The following is an 11,068-nucleotide window of genomic DNA, read 5'->3' as shown; positions in this document are numbered from 1 at the left end:
GTCTATACAAGGACAATGTACTTGAGGACAATATTATTGAAATGCAATAGCATGTAAATGAAGATGAAATGGGAGATAAGATACTGTGTGAGGAGTTTGACAGAGCACTGAAAGACCTGAGTTGAAACAAGGCCCTGGGAGTAGATAACATTCCATTAGAACTACTGACAGCCTTGGGAGAGCCAGTCCTGACAAAACTCTACTATCTGGTGAGCAAGATGTATAAGACAGCCGAAATACCCTCAGACTTCAAGAAGAATAAATAAATTCCAGTCCCAAAGAAAGCATGTGCTGGCAGATGTGAAAATTACCAAACAATCAGTTTAAAAAGTCATGGATGCAAAATCCTAATGCGAATTCTTTACAGACTAATGGAAAAACTGGTAGATGCCAACGTCAGGGAAGATCAGATTGGATTCCACAGAAATATTGGAACACGTGAGGCAATACTGTCCCTACGACTTATCTTAGAAGAAAGATTAAGAAAAGGCAGACCTACCTTTCTAGCATTTGTAGACTTAGAGAAAGCTTTTGACAATGTTAATTGTAATACTCTCTTTCAAATTCTGAAGGTGGCAGGGGTAAAATACAGGGAGCGAAAGGCTACTTACAATTTGTACAGAAACCAGATGGCAGTTATAAGAGTCGAGGGACTTAAAAGGGAAGCAGTGGTTGGGAATGGATTGAGACAGGGTTGTTGCCTCTTCCCGATGTTATTCATTCTGTATATTGAGCAAGCAGTGAAGGAAACAAAAGAAAAATTCGGAGTAGGTATTAAAATCCAAGGAGAAAAAATAAAAACTTTGAGGTTCACCGATGATGATGTAATTCTGTCAGGGACAGCAAAGGACTTGGAAGAGCAGTTGAACGGAATGGACAGTGGTTTGAAAGGAGGATATAAGATGAACATCAACAAAAGCAAAATGAGGATAATGGAATGTAGTGGAATCGGGTGATGCTGAGCAAATTAGGTTAGGAAATTAGGTTAGGAAATGAGACACTTTAAGTAGTAAAGGAATTTTGCTATTTGGGGAGCAAAATAACTGATGATGGTCAAAGTAGAGAGGATATAATATGTAGACTGGCAATGGCAAGGAAAGTGTTTCTGAAGAAGAGAAATTTGTTAACATTGAGTGTCAGGAAGTCGTTTCTGAAAGTATTTGTATGGAGTGTAGCCATGTATGGAAGTGAAACATGGACGATAAATAGTTTGGACAAGAAGAGAATAGAAGCTTTCGAAATGTGGTGCTACAGAAGAATGCTGAAGATTAGATGGGTAGATCACATAACTAATGAGGAGGTACGGAGTAGAATAGGGGAGAAGAGGAGTTTGTGGCACAACTTGACAAGAAAAAGGGACTGGTTGGTAGGACATGTTCCGAGGAATCAAGTGATCACAAATTTAGTATTGGAGGGCAATGTAGAGGCTAAAAATCGTAGAGGGAGACCAAGAGATGAATACACTAAACAGATACTGAAGGATGTGGGTTGCAGTAGGTACTGGGAGATGAAGAAGCTTGCACAGGACAGAGTAGCATGGAGAGCTGCATCAAACCAGTCTCTGGACTGAAGACCACAACACAACACACATGTTCAGCATACTATAAACTAACACCATAGGCCAACTCCTAAATTTGGAAACAGCATAACCTATAATCATTTTATCCACAGTATCCATTCCTCCTTCAGTGTGATTGTAATTTAATAGTGATACCTGGATTTCCTGTTTCAGGGTTGATATCATGCATTGTGGACACGAGTATCAGTGAACAATTACTTTTTGTTGGGTACAAGACAAGAGATTTATTAGCTTGGAAGCCAAGTTTTGAAACTCCACAGGTTGATCTCTTAGATGTGAAATTCAGGAGGGATCTCTCTTTCCTTCTTGTGAAGAGTGCCTAGGATGGTCAATTTTTTTCTCTAACATGTCTTCCACTACTGGCAGCTTGTGTACATTTCATCGATTGTCACATAATCAGCAGGATTATATGATCACTTCAGGTTGATTGCAAAGGAATGTGGACACTTTCTGACAGCGGTTATGCTGTCAAGTTTTTCCTTTCATTTTGAGTGGAAATATTAGCAAACCTCATACAATGCATTACAAGCAGAAATCTGTTGTAGCTCATTAAGGCCGCATATTCAGTGGCTCAGTCTTAGAGTTAAAAATGACAGAGCAAGTGCTTGAGTGTCAGTCACCTCTGATCTCTCTGAAGATGGCTGGATGGTATTCAGCCAAAATATTACAAGAAGAAGAAGAAGAAGAACAAAAAGCAGAATTTATGTGGGTGAATGCCAAAAATTTAATGGAACAGTCTTTACACCATGACAATTTGAAGAACCGTGGACACCAGCTTGTCACAGATTGGGTATTTAGTTCTGCTTTGAATGGTGTTACTTCTTGCCCCTGGGTTATGCTTACTAGTGTTAGTGACTAGAGCATTCTTCCTTGCAAATGCTAAAAATGCAACAGTAGCTACACAAATGTCTTCACATGGTATTAGTAGGATCTACATAGAATAAATATTAGCAGAAATGAATGTACTGAGATCATCCTTCACTCCAATGAAACTTTTGAAGCAAATAAAACTGTCTAGATCATTAAAAATATGGTCTTTGTTCATTGTCTTCATGAGATATCTGCAATAACGATTAAAGGAACATAAAGAGTGATAGATGCTTGTTAACGACATTGAGCTCAAAAAATTTAAAAAGTAAAAATTATTTTAAAGGTTCACTCACAAAGAAACTTCGAACTTGTGAAGCAAAATTCAGTGTCAATATTGAAATCTATGTCTAATCAGCACGTCACTTAATAACTGGTTGAAAGTTAATTCAAAGATTTGAGTTCCAGCTTACAGGCAGCACTGATGTGGGAAACATTGCCTTCAAGTTTCACTTTTTTATTATTGTATTTTTCCTTCTTCTAGTTATAATTATTAAAAAGCAGAAATAAGTTAAATTACAAATATACACATTCAAATTATAAAACAGGATTAAATTCAGTAAAATTTCTTACTAATGGGACAACTTTTTAAATATGACATGTAGTCCATGTGCAGTGGACCCAAACTTACCAAGTAATCACTGAATCTGTTAATATTATCTACACATCAGGCACATGAAATGGCAGTATTTAATAATAATAATAATAATAAATAGAAGTAGTATTGTTACAATTAGGCTTGTATAATGGATAGAAAAACTGTGCCTTATAAACTAAAGCCTACCAAGAATACACTAGAAGATGTAGACTTGTAAAATATATTATTTTCTTAATAGAAAAAAGAACCTCACTATTAAATTCAAATATTTTGAAGGTCACTCTATCTTGTGGATGAACCAGCAACTCACTTCCAAGTGTTGGTCATTTACTGTGCAACCAGCAGTGAATCCGCCAGACCAGCAGATCTGAGGTGAGGTGTGGCCCAGTCAGCAGCAGGAGAGCATGCCACAGTTGGCATACATTACACCAGCAATTCTGGAAAAATGTCAAAAAACCATTTAGGGCTAAATTTATTTTGTTTCGTTAAGATTGTGGACCTGTGTTTTTTTGTGGTTCAAAATTTCTAGGTTCTCCCTTTGGGGCTCTACACCACACTTCCATGCTTTCATTTAGGTGACATAACTTATGCTTCTCCATTAGAAGTGCATTGTATATGCACTTCCTTTTCTATCATAGGATTACTCCCTAAAACTTGTCATGGGTCTGCTCCTCATTTGTCCTATATAAAACTTGTCTCAGCCATTTCAGTTTATTTTGTATACTCCTGAATTGCAGTATTTGTCTGGCTTTATTTCCATTTTTGTGGAATAACCTATTTCCCAGGGTAATATCATCTACCAAACGCTTTGGGGACATTTTTGTGTAGATATTACAGTGCGGGATTGCACACAATCTACAGAATTCTAGCCTTAATCAAATTTATGCTGCTGTGATGTTTGACATTCCTAACAGAGAATCATCCCACCCCAGAAACATATCGATCATTATAAGCAAGTATCCTGGTTACAATATGGTGTGTGATTTAAATATTATGTAATCACAGGAGATGGGGTCAAAAGTTCTCTCTGTTTCCGGAACACTAATGTAGTGCTTTATCGCTGATACTTTGCCATGAGGATGCCATCTGCTGAGTGCAGGAATTAGTGGATCGTGGAATGCTCGGTGCAGAATCCACAGAATCCAGACTGTTCTGGGACTACGGTATTGTAGTCTGTAATGAATTACTGGATCAACTGTATCTCAGTATGTTCAAGAATTCTGAATGAGAAAATAAGGAATGAGATTGGACTAGAACTTATGGGAAGAAGCAGATTGGGGTTTATGGATGGTGATGGCCTCAGGTGACTTAACCTCAGAGGAAACGGGATATGGTGGCCGAGCAATTCTAGGCGCTTCAGTCTGGAACTGCGCACCTGCTACAGTCACAGGTTGGAATCCTGCCTCGAGCATGGATGTGTCTGATGTCCTTAGATTAGTTAGGTTTAGGTAGTTCTATGTTCTAGGGGACTGATGACCTCAGATGTTGAGTCCCATAGTGCACAGAGCCATTTAAATTTGAATTTGAAACAGGACAAGTGAAGGTAGTGGTTGTATACTCCGGTAAGTAGTAACAACAGAATATGCTTTGCTCATGTAAATCATTTCTGATGCAAACCTCAAGTTGCTTAGCATTATCTGGTCGCCGGTGTTGCAGAAGTGCTTCCACTCCATCCTGTTCCTACGAGATCCCTAATCTGTGGGTGCAGGTCCCTGGCACCAGTTTCAGAAGAGCAAGCATACATGTGAGAGATGAACATATAAAACTCGATAGCAGAGTCGATCATTGCAGTATTTTCTCCATGTATTGCCTTACCAAATTATTACATTTCTCTGAGTTTATAATGCAAGTTCATTTAAGCACACTCCCAGCATCATCTTCAACACTGGTTAGGTCTGGATAGTTAGATTAGGTACATAATGCATCTGTTGAGTTAATGTTTGTGTGTTTCTGTTAATATTTTGAGAGAAACTGTGTTCCTCCCTAAACATGGCTAGGTGTACATCTGACATGTATTTAGAATTTTCCTGCTGGAGCAATTGTATTTGGTCTCTCCATGTATTTAGCATTATCCTCCTGTTCAGTTAAGTTTTGTACAGGATGTATCATAAGGAGAAGTGAATGGTGAGCAAGAGTGAAAATATATGGTCTTGCCACTGCCTCATATGGAATACTGTCTGGCTTAGTGAAAATTTCCATTAAATGCAAACTTTCCTCATTTAATTGTGCTAAGATTTCATCCATGGGGTATTTGAACAGGAAGTTCAATACTACTTCATGACATTACTTGGCAATATCTGTTTCACACAATTACCTGTTAAAGGAAATGTACATGTGTTGGTCATGGATAATATTTGAGCCTAATTAGGTAATTTAAAAGTTTATCTTCAGAAATTTTATACTACTTAGTACAAATATATTTGACTTAAATCAGTGGCCATTTACAGCTACTTCTACAGTTACATCACTAAAGACTAATTTACTAGCTCGTGTTTGCAGGAATGTTTTCCTTTTTATTGCCACACACATTTGTTATGTATGAGGCGGAACTATGGGCCTCGTGGGAAAAGGGTGACCCGGTTGAGTCACACAGTTTGACTCTTAGTCTGATTATGCCGTGTGGCCATTAATTGCAGTGTTGATCACGTGGGCTCACATGAGGATCAATGAACTATACTTGATGGGATGTATCTGTAACTTAGGTGGTTAGAAAGTTAGTAGACAGGAATACAATTAAATACTTAGCTTTAATTCAGCATCAGCAGTGAACGTTGATCTTGACTTTGTACAATAATATTTAGAAGTGTAGTTATAGACTGAATAATTCTTTACAATTCTGATTGCTTCACGCATATAGATCAATTTTCAATGTGTAAACTGTAAGTGGCACCCGGCTAGGTCATAGCTACTGACTTAGCTGAAGGCTGTGCTAACTAGCGTATCTCTGCAAATGAGATCTCTAGTAGGAATGGTTCACTTGTTATGGCTTCAAAGTTGGCTGTAGAACTGGCCAGTGAGCTAGCCTGTCTCTTAAGACCAGCTGAGTGGCGGCACTTTTTCTGCTAGCATCGAGAGTGGCAACTTGCGGGTCCAATGTGTACTGACAGACTGCGGCCGATTTGAAACCTACAACCTAGCAAGTGTGGTGCCTTGTGGTGTCACCACAACATTCATCTGTCATTTTTCACTACTTTCACCCTGCATATTTCTGTTAACGTTATAAGAGCAACTGCATTGTTCTCTCCACATGTTTGGGTGTAAGACATTAGTTTGGTTGTTACTTTTCCATTCGCTGCTACAGACCATTCTAGGCATTCCCCCTGCGGGTCCAGGGATTAGAATAGGCCCGAGGTATTCGTGCCTGTCGTAAGAGGCGACTAAAAGGAGTCCATCCCCCTCACGGGGGTAGTTAGCGCCTGCGTCCGGAGACGGACAGTTCCACGACCTATAATTGTGGCCTTTTTGGTTTTTCACTTCTCGTTTCTTCCTTCCTTTTGTTGGTTCCTTTCTTTGCTCTTCTCCACCTCACTGTCTTCCTTACTCTTTCCCTTGACTTCTCCTTGCCTTCTCATCGCCTTCTTCTCCTTGCCTTCTCATTGCCTTCTTCTCCTTGCCTTCTCATTGCCTTCTTCTCCTTGCCTTCTCATTGCCTTCTTCTCCTTGCCTTCTCATTACCTTCTTCTCCTTGCCTTCTCGTTGCCTTCTTCTCCTTGCCTTCTCATTGCCTTCTTCTCCTTGCCTTCTCTGGTCTCCACCTCGGTGTTTGAGACAGCCTGTCCTCTTTCTCCCTCTCTCTCTTCTTTTTCCTCTTCTTCCTTCCTCCCTGTGCGTGCCTGAAGGCCGACCCATGCGTTTGCATGCGTAGCCGGTGACGGGGTAACGCGTACTTCCCCGCCCTGGGTAGACATGTAAGGCACGTGCGTACCCCCTGGTAAAGGCCAGGCCCGGGGAGGGGTGATTGCCTGAGCTGATACCTTCTGACCATGCCGATTGGTCTCTCCGGCTGTTTCTCGGGAGGTGTGACCTGAGGTGTAAACATTCACCTAAGGCGGGAGAGCCCTCTGAGAGGGTCCCCACAAGGAAGAAGCGCCCCATCGGAGATGCTGGCAATCATGGGGGATTAATCCGCAATGGATTCTACTCCATCTCTTTCGACTTCTGCCCAAAAACGGAAACGTGACCAGCCACCAGTGACAAAAGTACTACCGCCTGCCCCACAGTTCCTCGTTGTTTCTCGATCCGAGGACGGAAAGGATTTTTCTGCTGTCAACCCTTTCTTTCCTCGCTGAGCAGGGCATGACGGCTGTCCATAGGGTCATGAAAAAGGTCAACAGTGACCTTGTACCGACCCGGACACTTTTCTTGACTTTTGATAGTGTTAAGCTGCCATTGCGCATCAAGGCGGGCTACGAGGTTATTTCTGTTCGCCCCTATGTCCCGACACCTACGCGCTGCTACCAGTGTCAGCGTTTCAATAACACTCGACAGTCTTGTTCCAATGCGGCTAAATGTGTCACTTGTGGCAGGGATGCCCATGAGGGTGACTGTCCACCTCCGTCTCCTCATTGTGTGAACTGTCAGGGTGACCATGCCGCATCCTCCCGCGACTGTCCTGTCTATAAGGAAGAACGCTGTATCCAAGAAATTCGGGTCAAAGAGAAAGTGTCCACCTCGGCTGCTCGCAAGCTATTGGCTAGTAGGAAGCCCGCGCTGCTCCCAGCGGGGAACTACAGTACTGTCCTCGCCTCTCCTCGGACTACCAGTGTGGTGGCAACCCAGACATGCAACCTGACCTTCAGCACCACGGTCGTCCGTTCGGCCAGTACTAAGATCGCGCGGTCGACGTCTCCTCTTCCTCCCATCACCCCACAGACACCAGCCCCTTCATCACCTTCTGCTAAGACGAAGACCCCGAAGTCAGATGCACGGGCCTTCAAGAAGGAACCATCCCGTGCAGACTTCCTACGTACCTCGACCTCCCAGCCTTCGACCGGTACTTCCACCAAACGTCCTTCCAAAAAGGCTCATAGGAAGCACAGTTCTCCTTCTCCGCCACGGCGCATTTCTTATCCTGCGCCACCCAGTGGTTGCCGCCCCAGGCCGTCATCCATTTCGCCTGGCCGCACCGCTGGTAGCCGTACATCTGGCCGTTCACCGGCGGAGGAAGGTCCCCGTCCCGGCAATCCTCCCGAGATGGCCGATGAACCTATAGACCCAATGGACTATGACTGTCCGCCTACTGATAGCGGTGGCAGTGCTCGCTCGAAGCCATGTCCTCAGCGGCCTTCGAGGTGACCCCTTCTTTCATCTTCCTTTTCTTACGATGGCACTTATTCACTGGAATATTCGCAGCATTCGCTCCAACCGAGAGGGCTTGAAGTTGCTGCTCCGCTTGCACCGTCCGCTCGTCGTAGCCCTCCAGGAAACGAAGCTACGCCCATGCGATCAAATTGCCTTGGCACACTACACCTCTGTGCGTTTTAACCTACCCCCTGTGGTAGGTATCCCAGCTCATGGAGGGGTTATGTTGCTGGTCCAGGATGATATTTACTACGATCCCATCTCGTTGCACACCGGCCTGCAGGCAGTTGCCATCCGCATTACTCTCCCCACTTTTACGTTTTCCTTTTGTACCGTTTACACTCCATCGTCATCTGCCGTTACCAGGGCAGACATGATGCAACTTATTTCTCAGCTACCTGCACCATTTTTGTTAACTGGAGACTTCAATGCCCACCATCCCCTTTGGGGCTCTCCAGCATCCTGCCCGAGGGGCTCCTTGTTAGCAGACCTTTTCAACCAGCTCAATCTTGTCTGCCTCAATACTGGCGCCCCTACTTTTCTTTCGGACACATCTCACACCTATTCCCATTTAGACCTCTCTATATGTACTCCCCAACTTGCACGCCGGTTTGAGTGGTATGCACTTTCTGATACATATTCGAGCGACCACTTCCCGTGTGTTATCCATCTCCTGCAGCATACCCCCTCTCCGTGCTCCTCTAGTTGGACCATCTCCAAGGCAGACTGGGGGCTCTTCTCTTCCAGGGCGACCTTTCAGGATCAAACCTTCACAAGTTGCGATCGTCAGGTCGCACACCTCACGGAAGTCATTCTCACTGCTGCTGAATATTCCATCCCTCACCCTACTTCTTCTCCACGTCACGTACCGGTCCCCTGGTGGACCGCAGCATGTAGAGACGCTTTACATGCTCGTCGACGTGCTTTACGCACATTTAAACGCCACCCTACAGTGGCGAATTGTATCAATTATAAACAATTACGTGCTCAGTGTCATCGTATTATCAAAGAAAGCAAGAAAGCCAGCTGGGCTGCTTTCACAAGCACCTTCAACAGTTTTACTCCTTCTTCTGTTGTCTGGGGTAGCCTGCGCCAGCTATCTGGTACTAAGGTCCACTCACCAGTTTCTGGCTTGAAGGTCGCGAATGACGTCCTTGTGGCCCCTGAGGCTGTCTCCAATGCCTTCGGCCGCTTTTTCACAGAGGTTTCGAGCTCCGCTCATTACCACCCTGCCTTCCTCCCCCGCAAACAGGCAGAGGAGGCTAGGCCACCTAACTTCCCCATTCACCATGCGGGAACTCGAAAACGCACTTGGCCGACCACGGTCCTCCGCTCCAGGGCCAGATTCTATTCATATTCAGATGCTGAAGAACCTTTCTCCTGCGGGTAAAGGTTTTCTTCTTCGTACATACAATCGCATCTGGATTGAGGGACATGTTCCCGCATGCTGGCGCGAGTCTATTGTTGTCCCGATTCCTAAGCCGGGGATGGACAAGCACTTGCCTTCCAGTTATCGACCTATCTCGCTTACCAGCTGTGTCTGTAAAGTGATGGAGCGAATGGTTAACTCTCGATTGGTTTGGCTGCTCGAGTCTCGACGCCTACTTACCAATGTACAATGTGGATTTCGTAGGCGCCGCTCTGCTGTTGACCATCTGGTTACCTTGTCGACCTTCAATATGAATAACTTCTTGTGGAAGTGCCCGACCGCGGCTGTGTTCTTTGATTTGGAGAAGGCCTACGACACCTGTTGGAGGGCGGGCATTCTCCGCACCATGCATACATGGGGCCTTCGCGGTTGCCTCCCTCGTTTTATTCGTTCCTTTTTAATGGATCGACCGTTCAGGGTACGAGTGGGTTCTGTCCTGTCCGACACCTTTCGCCAGGAGAATGGGGTGCCACAGGGCTCAGTTTTGAGCGTCGCTCTCTTCGCCATCGCGATCAATCCAATAATGGATTGCCTCCCAGCTGATGTATCAGGCTCCCTTTTTGTGGACGATGTTACCATCTATTGCAGCGCGCAGTGTACACGTGTCCTGGCGCGCTGTCTTTAGCGTTCTCTTGACCGTCTTTACTCCTGGAGTGTCGCCAATGGCTTCCGTTTTTCAGCCGAGAAGACAGTCTGTATTAACTTCTGGCGCTACAAAGAGTTTCTCCCACCGTCCTTACGACTCGGTCCCGTTGCTCTCCCAATCGTGGAGACAACCAAATTTTTAGGCCTTACATTTGACAGGAAACTTAGCTGGTCTCCACATGTGTCATATTTGTCCGCCCGTTGTATCCGTTCTTTAAATGTCCTCCGTGTTCTCGTGGTATGTCGTGGGGAGCAAATCGAACCGTCCTACTTCGTCTATATCGGTTGATCGTCCGCTCCAAGCTGGATTATGGGAGCTTCGTATACTCCTCTGCACGGCCATCCATCTTACGCCGCCTCAACTCCATACAACATCGGGGTTTACGACTTGCGATCGGCGCGTTTTATACTAGTCCCGTCGAGAGTCTTCATGCTGGCACTGGTGAGTTGCCACTCACGTACCGGCGCGATATACTGCTTTGTCGGCATGCCTGTCGGCTACTGGCAATGCCTGACCACCCGTCTTATCGTTCCTTTTTTGATGACTCTCTCGACCGTCAATACGGGTTGTATGTCTCTGCCTTGCTACCCCCATGAGTTCGCTTTCGTCGCCTCCTTCAACACCTTAATGTTTCACTCCCTGCAACCT

This window comes from Schistocerca serialis, unplaced genomic scaffold, assembly GCF_023864345.2.
Source record: "Schistocerca serialis cubense isolate TAMUIC-IGC-003099 unplaced genomic scaffold, iqSchSeri2.2 HiC_scaffold_1353, whole genome shotgun sequence".
Taxonomy (NCBI): domain Eukaryota; kingdom Metazoa; phylum Arthropoda; class Insecta; order Orthoptera; family Acrididae; genus Schistocerca; species Schistocerca serialis.
The sequence above is the reverse complement of the archived record's forward strand: the minus strand, read 5'-3'. Positions refer to the sequence as shown.